Genomic DNA, 14,884 nt, shown 5'->3' on the forward strand with positions numbered 1-14,884 from the left:
ATGATTCATGGCATTAGCAAAATTACAGTTATGAAGTAGCAACAAAAATAATTTTATGATGGGGGGGGGGAGTCACCACAACACAAGGAACTGTATTAAAAGGATTCAGCATTAGGAAGGTTGAGAACCACCACTGCTCTAGCTTAATATTTGATACCAGAGGGCTTAGAGGACTCCATCCTTCCATCTTTTCTGCTTGCAGACTATATCTCTAACAGGCTGGTTCCACTCCCTGTGAACAACTCTCCCTGGCAGATGTCTCACAGCTTTGACACCTCCAATATCTTGGAGTCTGTACAGCGAGTGACCAAGGCTTCACTTCATCTCTCCAGGTCTTCAGGCAGGGACTTAGGATTAGGGTTAGCCCTGAGGTCGTTTGGGGTGCATGCTTGTGATTTCCCTGAGAAAGGATCTGATGTTCTTTCTTGCTTGAGAAAGCGTACATACGTAGCAGAAAACATATTTGGTTTTGCCAAAGGTCAGGAAAGGGCCGTAATTCTCAGTCTGCAAAAGGTATCACTTAATTACCCCTTTGTTTTTGTTGTCTCTTCTACCAGCTCTATCTACTCTTCCTGGGTCTAATCTCTGCAATAGATGAATACTTTGTCTTATGGGTTGGTGAAGATATCTGGAAATGTTAACATTTATATACTTTTAACTATGAACTTTCTGTCTGAAGACTTATCTTCTGTGACAGTGTGAATAGTAATGGCCATCTTGGGCTCATGTGTTTGAATGCTTGTCTCATAGCGAGTGGCACTATTAGGAGGTGTGGCCTTATTGGAGTATGTGTGGCCATGTTGGAGGTAGTGTGTCACTGTGAAAGTGGGCTTTGAGGTCTTAATAGATGTTCAAGCTATACAGTGTGGACACAGGCTCCTGCTGCTGCTTACAGATCAAGATCTAGAACTCTCAGCTCCTTCTCCAGTACCATGTCTGCCTGCACGCTGCCATGCTTCCCACCATGATGATAATGGACTAAACCTCTGAAACTATAAGCCAGACCAATGAAATGTTTTCCTTAGAAAAGTTGCCTTGGTCGTGGTGTCTCATCACAGCAATAAAATTCTAAGACACATGCTCACCCACTTTTTATGCCCAGTAAGACAGTTCTATCAGTTTCTGTACTCCCCCAGTTATTTATTTATTTAATTTTCTTTTTTTTGATACTGAATAACCGCTTTCTAAGTTTTCATTTACGTACCCTAGATATTTTTCCCTTTCTGATCATTTTAGCACTTGTCTTTGTTTATTGGATATTATTTGTGAAATTGTTCTTAATTTTGAGTCTTTTTTGTCATCTCTTTTGTGTATATTTGCCCCACAGCAAATTGTTCTCAACATGGATGTCAGTATTATATTTTTTTTAACCTGTGCATCTGGCTGATACACGTTTACCGTTTAAAATTTCTGTTCATACGTCACTGTGCTCAATTGCCTGGTTGTCTTCATGCTGGTTTAGATGATTTCATGTTGTTTCTTGAGGACCATGATTCTTAATGTATGTGCATATTAGCAGGCTCTAGTCCTTAGTGTAGTTCCTTGTTATATAGACAGAAGGTAGAGCTACATTTTCATTATTGTGGTATTGTTTTCTCTGTGATGACTGAATCTAACTACTGAGGACAGGTTTGTTGTGTTAAAAATTAAGTACTAATCAATCAAAATATTTGCTTTGTTTACTAAGGGCAGATCATACCATTTATAATTACAAGTTTTGCTGGTAAAGTGTTACTTCAGTGTTGATCCTGATACAGCTTTTAGAGTTAGCCTGTAGAAAATGCAAAAGTTTCTTCAATGTACCTTGGCAAATTTAATTTCTTAGACTGTGGTCACATATACTCTGAGAAGCTAAGAATGTTAAAAACAAAACCAAAATCACTTCTTTAATAACCACTGGTTAAGAAATTCCTTAATTCTCTATAGCAACTTACTCACATGGGAGGTAGTGAAGGAAAAAAAGATTTCAGGAATTACTATTTTAATTCTTATTATTTGGTCTGGAGTTTCTTGTATCTTTGTTTCCCTCTGGTGTTCGATTTAGGACATTGCAGTCCTTTCAGATTCTTTTATTAGTAGGAAGGGGCTGACTGCACAAAGACCCTTGGCTTTTGTGTTTTTGAGGCCTTTGGGTCTTTTGTCTGAGCTATAGCCTGCAGCATGTGTATTGATCTTGGGCAGCCTGCAGTGTAGGCATTTGGGAAAGCTAATTTGGCTGTCTTGTGCCCTGTTTAAAAGTGGGGTATATCAGAAATCAGAAAGTGCTCATGGGAGGCTGACTTGGGGCCAAGATGTCTAAATCAGCCTATTGTGTCTGTGAGAAAGCTTTGGAAAGTTAGCTGCTGTTTTTTCAGTAGCTGACCTTCAGTTGTGAAGGCTGCTTCTCAGGCCGCCTTGACTTTGGGTTCCTGGTTTTTGTCTTAGACTCAGGGAGCCCCAAATATGTTGTGACACTGGTACCACCTTGTGTCCCAGCTCAGGGCTGGCATGCTACCTCTGGTTGCCTAGGTATGCTTGGGCCTTGGGAACAGAGCCTCTTAGCTTTCTGTAGAACCTTTAGACTCAGGGACAAAGGAAAAACTTGTTTATTTTATGAAAAACATATATTACTCACATAGTAAATAAATGACAACTCCTATGTTAGAAATGATAGGTTCCAGTTAATTTTTTAGAGTAAGTTACAGAATACCAGTGGATATACCTGTGTGTGCTTGTAATTTTAGTACTTAATAAATGTCAGTAGAAGGCTATTTAAGTAGTAGTCAATTTAGATCTTATTTTTTAAAAAAAAGATGAAAAATAAGTAAGAAAATGTTCATGTCTTTAGCTTGGACAAGAATTATCTTTTGTTCAAACAAAAATATAATGTTTATGGTTTAGCATTTTAGTACTTAAGAGGCAAACAGTAAGTCACAAAGAAAATTCATATTTTAAGCTTTCAAGTTAGATACATTAACTTAAGATCTTTTATACTTTAGAAATCACATAATTAAGAAGATTGAGTGAGGCAGAAAATGAAGTGACCAAGCAGCTGAAATAAAGACAGTGCAAATGATAATTTTAGTTTTGAGGATCTGGAACATACATTTCCCAGAAGGAAACAAATGGAGTAATGCATCCCAGAGACACTTTGTCATTATTAATGGACACACCCATAGCTCTAATAGAGCTTTAAAGACACAGGATTGCTTACTGTCTGTAGGCAACAGTGTTGCTAATAGGTTTTCTTTAGATTCTGCCCATAAGGACAAGAGGGCAGAGAAGAACAAGACATACTTCAAAGACAGCAAAATGGAACAGTTGCAGCACAGTACCGGAAATGCAGATGCTTTGGGGTATCCACACAGAAGTAATTCTCACCATCTTTGCACAGTAGCTCTAAAATCAATGTAGATCACTACATTTGTTCATGGGCCTTCAAGCACAGAACACACTTTTGTTGTTACTCTTAGTGTCATCCAAACCATCAGTCTGCAACTACATTTCAGATTTATATTCTCATTCAAGCCTGCGTCACATCTTGACATGGAAGTGTGAATTGGCCGAGTTTGTCAGTACCCTACAAAGACAAAGTAGTGGTATTTTTCAGGAATGGAAAACTTAAAAAAATGAAAACAGGCAGGTTGTACCTGACACAGGTAGGTACTAAAATTGTTTTCTTCAAAATAGTTATATTTGGTGATTTCATTCTGATGTTTTTATTGGTATTCTAATTATTACAAACTTCTTAATACAAAAAACCTCCAGAAATGTCAGGTTATATAAGTTACAGTAAGTATAATTAAAAACACTATTACTATATTTTATATTAGACTTAACTGTGACTGACTCAAAATGTCAGGTCATTTCAGCACTGTGAGCATTGTGATTCCAAGGTTCCTTCTTCATGTAGACTTTATAAATTGTTGAAGTTATGAACTGTATAAACATGACATTTTATCTTCTGTGCCTAATCTTCTGTGAGAATGAAGTTGATTAGTAAGGGTGATTGAGAATTTCTAGAAGTTTGCTTCAATAATGCACTCTTAAAAATTAAACATTGAAATAGAACTGTTATAATTGCAGTGATAAACTTAGTGAGATTGTTTTGACATCTACATAGATTGTCTAATTGGTGTGTGTGGCTAATATTTCTCAACCAAATCCAACAGGAAGCTGTTTTGTGATTTAAACTAGATTCTAGTTCAGTTGTTTTTGACAAAGGGTTTGGTCTTTTTCTTTTGTAGGTGAAAAGAAAGGCTCAAGATTATATGATAGTAATCTTTAGAGCTGTGGAAAGGGAGGCATAAAGAGAAAGATGCTAATGGGGTTTTAGAAAATTGCAGGATTTTTCTCTATGACTGTTTGTTGCTCTTATATTATTTCTTTGATATGTTCCAATATGCTTTTAGTCAGTATTTTTGGAATATTTCAGAATAATGCCATGCCAGGAGCCTCCCAGCCCAGAGAGGGTAGTGGTAGGGGCATAAAGTAGGATTCTGGTGATGGCTTTCAAGTCTCAGAGTCTCAGGGCTTTCTGGCCCACTGACTTGTACTGAAATACTGATGATAACTTCTAAAAAGTCCTAAAAACTTCTGAGGGTAAAAGACTGCTGGTTTAGGAGATTATCACCTGTAGCCTAACAGCAGAGGATTAAGCAGTGTGGCCTTTGTTCTATCTCAGAAGAAACTGCTGGGCTCTAACTCTGCACCCCCCCCCCCCCCCAGTCTGAAGTCTCAGGAAGAAAAGAACATTTACAAAAGTAGTTATAAAGTTTACTACTAAGTTGTAAAAAGTTTCCTAGAAAGGTATCTAAGGGGAAAAGTGAAAGGATCCTACGTGGGGAAAGGGAAAAATTCTACTCTATCTGGGGAAACGGAAAAAATTCTATTCTATCTGGGGAAACAGAAAAAATTCTATTCTATCTTTCTATTCTATCTATCTATACTTTCTGCCTCTCAACTCTTCATCGTCAGTGCTTATACATCTTTCAGAATACACGATCAGATTTTACAAAGTTCATCACAAGTTCACAAAAAAAATCAAATCATAATTGAAATAGAAGTTTACAACAGAGAATGGTTACATGAATATCCATTAGGAGTAATTATCTGGCTAAACATCCATCACCTGTCTAGCTCCACAGACTCACTGAAGGTTTGAAACTATAACTAAGAAATTAGTGAAGTTTTGTATAAATAAACCCAGGCAATATTTTATCTTCTGTCCTAGCACCTATGATAAATCATTAGTTCTCTTTTAATGATGATTAGTTAATTGTTATACAACCTCTTGGAATGTGCTCTGAATAGGAGAAAGTCTGGTTACTATCTAAGAGCAATTAACTGATGACACTTGGGAGACTGGCAGAGTTTTCACTGAAGTTTTGACTATCAGAAAGGGACTTAATAGCAGTCCCACTATAAAAAAGCTTAATAATCATTGATATAATTTTAGGAATTCTTTTAGGATCATCATTAAGATTTAAGAAGTCATCTATTTGTCTATATAGCATCACAAGACAGTACATCTTTGTGGATCTGCAGAGATCTGCTCCAAAGGGGTGTGCTATTGCTTAGTGATTGTTACATATGTTTAATAATAATAATAATAATAATAATAATAATAATAATAATAATAATAGGAAAAGCATATTAATAGCAGGAATCTTTCCTAACATAAGTACTTACAGCCTTGGTGAATAAGGGCTCACTTGTTGCAGATTATATAATAATCCAAGGCAAGCATTTCAGGATGATCACCTGCTAGTTACTAGTTTGTCCCATTATGGCTCCTGATAATGCCATATGTTATTTATTTCTTGGCCTTTTTGAGAAAATTACTATTTTTTAATTCTTTATTTTTTACAATTTAAACTTTATCCCCTCCCCAGTCTATCCTCCAACTGTTCACATCTCACACCTCCTCCCCACCCCACCCCCATCTTCAAGAGGATGCCCCACTCCCACCACAACCCCACCAGACCTCCCCATTCCCTGTGGCCTCAAGTCTCTCTCTCGAGGGGTAGGTGTATCTTCTCTGACTGAGTCAAGACCTGGCAGGTCTCTGCTGTATATGTGTATGGGGGCCTCATATCAGCTGGTGTATGCTGCCTGTTAGGTGACTCAGTGTCTGAGAGATCCCAGGGATCAGGACTTCCTATAGGGTCACTCTCCCTCCTCAGCTTCTTCCAGATTTTCCCTGATTAAACCACAGCTTCTGTCCATTGGTTGGGTGCAAATATCTGCATCTGACTCTTTCAGCTGCTTGTTGGACAGTCATGAGAAGCCCCTGTTTGTAAGCACACCATAGCTATTATTTCTTGGCCTTTTTAACCTGGAAAGTCACTTAATTTTGAAAGCTTTAAAATACTATTATGAATTAGGTCTATAAATGGGAATAAATTCTTAAATTTTTATGTTGTAAGAAAGCATGTGGTAGGTACTTTATTTATGCAGTCTGTACCCCTTAAATACTTAATTATTTTACGTTGTTTTATAACACTTTGAACAGTAGAAGTGTGATTGTTGTTTGCCTTATATGTGCCTGTTAGGTGGCTCAGTGTTTGAGAGATCCCAGGGATCAGGTCTTCCTATAGGGTCACTTTCCTTCCTCTTCAGCTTCTTCCAGATTTTCCCTGATTAAACCACAGGGATCACCAGCTTCTGTTCATTGGTTGGGTGCAAGGCCCTGAGTATGATACCTTGCACTGCAAAAGAAAGAGAGACTGTGATTATTGAAATTTTCATAGAGGATGGCAAGGGTTTGATTTAGATAGTGTAACCTGAATCTGAATCCTTGCTCTGTCAGTTTCTGCAGCAGGAACATCCATGGGTATTTGCCATTCTTGCCTATTTCTTCTCTGCAAGACAAACAGCAGGAATCAGTGACATCCAGCTTATGTCTGCTTAAAGACAACATGGAGAAATGTTCAGCGCCTTGCACCTAGTGAGACTAGACAATTGCCTTACAGTTAATACATGAAGTAGCTCTATTATTCGGAAGTTTTTGTTTTTGTTTTTTAAATTATAAAGCTGATATGCAAGAATATTCTCTGAAATCAGAACTTCATACAAGCTTAAAATGTTCTTAGATTTTAGATTCTTAGATTTAGGGCCTATACCATTATATTTTGGAACACCAGGAGGAGTATTAGTAATAATATTATTACTAATAAAAAGTGATATTATCCTAATAGTTGGATTAATAATCCTTATAAACAATCTCTAGTTATTCTAAGTAATTAATTGTTCTGTGAGATAATATTTACTTTCATCTCCATAAATGTAATAAACATGCTGCAGAACTATTAACACCTACTGGTGAAAGAAAAATTCTCTTTATATATAGATTTTTGGGCTTTTTTTGTGGACTACATTTTGAAGTATGTCTAACAGTAGTATGATAATATGTATCATATTATCATCATAGTAGTATGATGAATAAGAGGAGCTTGGAGATCAAGCTGACTGGAGTTAAATTCCAATTCACCAGATGTGGGACTTAAATTACTAATCTGTAAACTGTGGGGGTGATAGTTATTTTTCCCAATAGTGCTGTGAGAATTAATCTAACCCCCTGTAAATCTCTTGTGTCTTATTACTTATCAGGAACGTTGGGCAACATTAGCCATTGTAATCGTTGTTTCATTAAATAAAGTTTGTAAAGTTGCGCAGCATGGACCTTATCAAAGATACGTATGTGAAACTACACATATCAAAATTGTTGTACGTAATCAGATTTACTTATAAAATTATAATTTTAAATGACGACAGAAAGTAATGGTGTTGTTAGAAGTGATTTAAAATTCTATAAGATAACTAAAGAAACTGAAATTTGTCTGTTAAGGTGGCATTCAGTCCATAATATATCCTATATTGTGTTAAGATACCGTGCTTCTTAAATGTGATTTCTAAAATTAACTAAATCTGTTTTTAATGAGAAGAATTAGTTTGGGTTTGAATGTTCTTTATTGAGTACACCCAGACATCAGAGTTCTGCAAAGCATGCTGATATTGATTGCTTCGTGTCTCAGGGTATACGAAATATAACAGATCTCAAAGGTCTGTATTTTTGTTTGTTTTAAGAAAATTGATACATATGAATGTGTGTGTGTGTGTGTGTGTGTGTGTCTGAATTGATAACAATGTGTTCTTTGGAAAGTATTTTGATTTTTCTCAGTCAAATATATTCCTTTGTTCAAATTGGCTGGAGTCCATTATCACAGGCATAGGGAAATTAGAAAAACTACTGCTAGGTGTAAGCTGAAATATACAGAGAAGAGTGTCCTAAATTGAGTACTCTATTATCTCACAAACATGAGGGCTTCTGGATTTTTTTTTTTTGTATCTTTTTATTGTTTGTTAAGGGAAATTTTCTGGTATCCTGTGTCTTCAGACTTCCTCTTTTTCTGTTCAAACAACTCTCCTCACTTAATGTAGGTAAACATACTAACTTTTGGGTTGTGATGATTTTGTATCTTTGACCTGCGTCATCTGGGCACTCTGTTTTTTTTTTTTTAATGAAATTTTAGGTTTATATGTGTACTACTCACTAATATTAGAAGCATTTATTTAGAATTTTTCTTTAGTTCTTTCTTGACAAGATAGCTACATTAGCATTTTCTTTTTAAAGTCAGTTTTTCTCTTATGTGAAAAATTCTAGAAAATTCTAGATTCCCAACAAGGCTTTATTTCTGTTCTGGGTAGTTCTGACTCAGCTCTGAAAAGGATTGTTTGAATTTGAAAGAATTGATTTTAGCCTAAGGACAACTTACCTTCTAGTATATTGTTCTTTTGTCTAGCTTAAGTGGAGAGGCAGGAAAGCTTTTTGTGTTTCTTTGATCTGAGCCTCCTGCCCTTTAAGCCTCTGTTGTTTCACTTTCAAAACATTATAGTTTTAAAACATTATAGTTTTAAAAGTGAAATGAATCTTAAAACATTATAGTTGTCTTATCAATTAATACATAAAAGGAAATAATACATTAAAGTATGTTCTTAACCAAAGCAAAATCTGGGGTTCTGAAATTCACATTTGGTTATATGATAAAAATCAGATTTTCTTTGTTACGCATGAATCTCCAATTGATTTCTATTGCTATAAAATTAAAAAAAATATGGAGGGTAAATGTATTTATACCAGAATTATAAAAGTCTGTTTATAGTTTTGTTTTATTGTCTACTCCTACAATCTGAATTGCCTGTTTTTCATTGTAAGAAATCGAAAGCCATGGAAAACTCACTCTGCTGCTTTTAGATTGAGTCTGTTCATCAGAAATATTACTGGAGCCATGCTTGGTGGCAGCATGCTTTTAATCCTAGCAGGTGAATCTCTGTGAGTTCCTTTCTAGCCTGATCTACATGGAGAATTCCAGAAGACCCTGTCTTAAAAAAAAGTTAGGTGATATTATATGATAATGACTATATTACCTTATATAGATTTAATGCCTAAATGATTAGAGAACAAATGATACATAATTAAAATCCCATGAAAAAAATTCCATTACATGTTCTTAAACAATTTAATTTTTTTCTCACAGGAAAAACAGTGGCTCTTACAAGCACCCATGGCACAGAAAGGACACATCATCCTGGTGCTAACAACAGCTGGAGTGGTAGTATTACTAGAATAAAACTCTGAAAGGAAAAGCAAGTACACATGAGTTCTTTAAAGCTATAGTACACCTATGGATGGTCTCTGGATGTTGCTGGTGGTGTTGGTGCTTTAGAAGTAAAAGCAGAATTAGAATAATTAGCTCTTTCAAGTTGAAGGCTTTAAGGATGCTAGTGATTGTAGACAGAATATCTTCTGTATTGTATTGGTGCATCACCTTTCGATTAAAAGAAAACTATGGCATATAGGAAAGGGTAGAATAGAATGTGAGACATGCAGAAGGCAGAAAGAATTCTGAAATAGAACCAGGTATGGGAGACTTGCCCTGGAAAATGTGACAAGACAGACACATGGTAAATGAGCACAGGTTACCAGTCACATGGCAGAATATAAATTTGAGTAAGTGGGTTATAATACATTGTGATTTAGTCAGAGAAGTGTCTAGCTATATGGTGAAAGTATTTATAAATATATTTTGAGTCTGAGTCTTATTTCTGGGAGCATGGGGCTGGGAGGAAGATCCAGGTCCAAATTTCTACAAGTGACAACTTGAATCAAAACAAAATCTAAATCTGAGCAGATGACCAGTGTATAGTGATGTTTTCTGGAATTGGTTGATGGTATTTTCCTGGAACTCAAGATAATTTGTTTAAATTTAGATTGGGAATGAAAAGCATGCCATGATTTTTTCATATTAACTAGATGAGTTATTAGCCTTTGGCTTATGTCACAGTGAAGACACCGAAGTTTGTGTTCTTCAGTGTTTTTAAGATTTTAAATGTAAAGACCAAGTGGTACTTAATTTTAGCCTTTGGGAGATGGCACCAGGAGAATAGTACTTTCAAGGGAATGAGAAAGAGTAGAAAAACTGTGATTTAAGGAAGGACACAACCTTTGTTGGAAACAGAATCTAAATGCCAGGACTATGAAATGCCTCATTTGAGTAAACTTGTTTCTTAGATGAAATATTTTCATAGCTGTCTTGAAAAGCTAGTCTTTTTACAATCATAATATCTTCATGTGTTTTTGTTACTCTGCATTACAATTCAAAAGAAATTGGCAAACCTTTCTTATTGGTTTTCTTTTGGGATAAATTGTAAAACCACAATATTAAAAAAAATTTATTTTTTTTAGAAAAACATTAACCAGAATAAAGACATATAGCAGAGTAGAAAGGATCTAGATTTTGGTTTTAACTATGTTACTTCTGTTCCCTAATTTGTCAGATATAAAACACTGGGATTATTTTAGAAAAAAAAAAAAAAACAACCCTGATGAGGCAAAACAGAGTCTGCTCATCTGGATTTCTGTTCTGGAATTAGTCTTTCTTGGTTACAATCATCTGCTTACACAGTATGCATTGGGAAGGGTAATTATAGACACATTTACATTTTATATGTGTATCAGTTTTTCAAGTTTTCTAAGGCTTTTATTAGCTGTTAAATGTTTTCTTAAAATTTTGAAATTTAGCAATTTGTGTTAGTAGATCATGGGTTACTTCCTGAACTTGTTGACTCTTTGTTTCATTGTCTATTAAACATGCCTTTGAACAAGTTTGCTGTTTCTTTCTATATTTTCTACATGGTATTATTTAAAAGATAAAAACTTAAGTTCTAGAAAGCTAGAAATGTGTAGCTGAAGGAAGTACACAGTACTTGTCATGTGTTAAACTAAGGAAATACATAGTGAATATCTGTCAAAATGAGAAAACAAAACAGCATGTTTGATGGTGTCTCTGAATTCATTTGTTGCTCAATCTGGTGGGTAGAGTCTAAGTCAGCTGCTTGTTTGAACAGTCTGCATCTAGATTTTGACCTTGGTAGGCACTTGTTGTTTGAAAGTAGCAGGGAACTAATCTTTTGTCTTGCTTTCCATCACTGTCTGGCCATAAATGGTTTTGCAACAGAATATTTTCTTTGTTTACTTAATTACCTGCATCTTTTTAGCCATTGGATTTTTATAATATTTAAACCTTTTATAATTCATATTGCCTTCGTTTCTGTTGAGTGGTTCACCAGAAGCCAAATATTACAGGAAATATTTTAAGTTCTACTTGCTATTGAAAACTGACAAAACAAGATTTTTTTCTCCTTAGAAAAAGTGGCTATAATTCCTTAATATTATATTCTTGTTTTAACTTTATGACATTCATTTTTATATCTTAAGATCTTTGACCAATTTGGAACTTGTAAAAATATTTGCTATACGTAAAATCACTAGATTGTCTTTTGTTAAGTTTACCACCAAACCTGTGCTTAGATCTTGTCTTCCAATGCCTTTCTTCTACGTTTCCTGATATTTCATTCTCTGGGTCATTATTAGACATAGCACCAAAATTAAATGTACCAAGAGTCACTTTAGAAGTTAGTATCTGTGACTTCTACACACACAACTTTATAAAAATCAGGTTGAATATTTTGACTTGAGTTGTTAGATGAGGCATTTTTAATGTTTTTTTGGAAATCAATTTCTTGTTCCTTATATTCGGAAATTAGGTCAATGTAACCAGGGTGTCTGATCTATCTGTGACTTCCTTTGTGAGCTGTTTCCTGATGGTTAGAGTGGGGTAAGGGAGAAGATGCTTTGATGCTGCTTTTTCAAAGTTGGCCATTTTTCAGATTTGTGAGCAAACTCCATATTTCAGTTTTTAATGGTGGCCAGCTAGCCACCCCTTTCCTCTATTCTTTGGTGGGAAGACATAGATGTAAGATGATGATGATGGTGGTGGTGGTGGTGGTGGTGGTGGTGGTGGTGATGTAGTAGTTCCAGGATAGTTCTGGCTGTCCTGGAACAAAGCTCAGAGATCACAGTTGTCCTGTTCTATGTGAGGCGGTGGGGTGGTGGGGTGGTGGGGTGGTGGGGTGGTGGGGTGGTGGGGTGGTGAGGTGGTGGGGTGGTGGGGTTCAAGAAGCAGCTGGGTGCTAGGTCGAGTATGAGCTTGGAACCCCGGACCATTATTGGTCAGCAGGAGTTCAGCTCTGCTCCTGGCCCTGGTTCTTTTCATTTAGCTTCCACCCTCTCCACAGCCCCTCCCACAGAGAGGTCTATGGCCATCAGTCATGAGGAACAGGCCTCAGGCCCTAGAGAAATTTACATACTAATGAGATACTTGAAGGCCAGAGGGTGGAGCTAATTAAGCATTCTTCCCCAGCCCCTTCCCACACACTCTCTCTCTCTCTCCTTATTTAACACAGGACTGTCATCTGTTTGGGGTAGGGGGTGCACATCCAGATCCATCTACATCCGCCAAGACATTAAAGCCTGTAAAAACTCATGGACTTTCTCGTGTCATTGGGGTCACACCGTGCACCATGAGGAACCGTGGAGAAGCCTTTAATGAGCCACTGTAGCCACAGCCACCGGGCCTAACTTCTGCCTGGAGTAACTCTCAGCATTCCTACCCAGCAGCTACCTACAGTTCTACACAGCCAGTCCAAGGGCAGGTTACATTATGTAGAGAGATCAATCTTGTCTTTACAGAAAGAATGTGTCTGCCCTTTGTACACACTACCCATCCCTAATACTGATTGGATGATTTAGTGAGGTCCTCTGATCGGCCCTGCTGGAGATGGTCCACCCACAGCACTTTTGGAGAGCTGATTGACTATCTCAAGGAAGTAAAAGTCATAATAAGGTTTCTGTAGATAAATCTGCAGAAGGATCAATAATGTGACAGAGAAGGTATTGATGACTGTCCCCTAGGTCTGCCACTGTCTGTCCTGAGCTTGCTTTTGTACTCTCACCTTGAAGCATGTCCTGAGCCTGTGGTAGTCATGTGGGCATTCCATAGCAAAAAGGATGCTGGTCTGGTTCATCTGTGGACCCATGTGTGTCCACCCCACTGCTATCCTGGTGCCTAGATATAGTGTTCTGGCACATAGGTTTAAAGACCCATGGTCAGGGGATAGCAGGGCCTGTAGGACTTTTATTGGGAAAGTTCCCTGTTTTTCTTCTTGCCCAGCTTCCTCAGACTCATGACCCTTTCCACCGGTGGTCCCAAGGGTGTGGTTGGGGTTGACAGTAACCTTCAGGGCACCCATGGGGCTCACCTCATTCACCTGGCATACCCAATTTATGTGTGCTGCTGGAGCCTGATGTGGGGTCCTGTGTCAGTCATGGCATGTGTATTTTCTTGCTCCCAACCCATTTCATGTGGTTTTCCTTCTCATTGATCATCTTCACTGGGCAACTCAAGGTGAACCCTATGTATCCTCTCTTTCAGGAAGAGGAAAGACTGAGACTGTGCCATTGTCACCACGTGAATTAAGAATTCTGAGATATGTCATGTCCACTCCCATCTCTCTCATACCTGAAAGATCAATACAACTATTAGTGGTGGACCACTTGGCCCTTGAGTCAATGAAGAACAAAGCTAGCTTCGAGAATTAATGTGAATTGCCAGGACACATTGATCATCATCACTTCAAACACACTTGTGGCCCCAGGTTCCTCCTAAAGCTATGACTCTCTGAGCATTGCTTGACAATCAATCATTACCCTCTGCAATGTGCTGCTATGAAGGCATCATGTGGCCGTGGCTGGGTGTTTGCTCACATGGCCCATCCCAGGCTCTCTCTCTCCTGAAGTTCAGGCTAGAATGGTGTTGCTGTTCTGTGACCCTTGTGTTCCTTGTCTCCCCCTGCCCCTCTCCAGGATTCTTGTTGGGGACTGCACTAGTCCCACGTTGGGGCGGCCAAAATAAATGTTGCAGCCCAGGCAAAATGTTGAGGCCCGGGCCACGTTTGGGCGGCCACTGTATCCCGGCACAAGCTGCTGCTCTGATCTGCAGGTCGGGTTTCAGCAAGAGCGAGGGTGAGGGCAGATTCTACCTAATGTCTGAGATTCGTCTCTGATGATCCCTCTATAGTCTCTGATCTCAGTCTATATTCTCTGATCTCTGGTTCTGTCTTCTATAGTCTGTCTAATGTCTTCTATCGTATGAATTCTGATCTGTTCTGTCTCTGCCTTTTATATGTCTCACTTCTAAGCCATGCCTCTAAGTTACACCTTTAATCATGCCCTTAGGTCTTGTCTCTAACTCTGATCTCTATAATCTCACACACCTTTAATCTCAAGGTATCTAAACCAAGATTATCAGAGTGTTCTCAGCTGTTGTAGGCTATTGTAATTCAAATCTCATGTCAGGGTATATGGCTCAAGATGGCTGCAAAGCTGATAGCCTCTTTCTGCTAAAAGTCGGCCCCCAACAGATTCTTCCTTCTCCTCCACTCTCAACTGCCCACATTTGTCTGCACCCAGTTCACCTCAGCTTCCTTAGATGCCTCTCTTCTT

This window comes from Arvicanthis niloticus, chromosome 20 (genome assembly GCF_011762505.2).
Source record: "Arvicanthis niloticus isolate mArvNil1 chromosome 20, mArvNil1.pat.X, whole genome shotgun sequence".
Classification (NCBI taxonomy): domain Eukaryota; kingdom Metazoa; phylum Chordata; class Mammalia; order Rodentia; family Muridae; genus Arvicanthis; species Arvicanthis niloticus.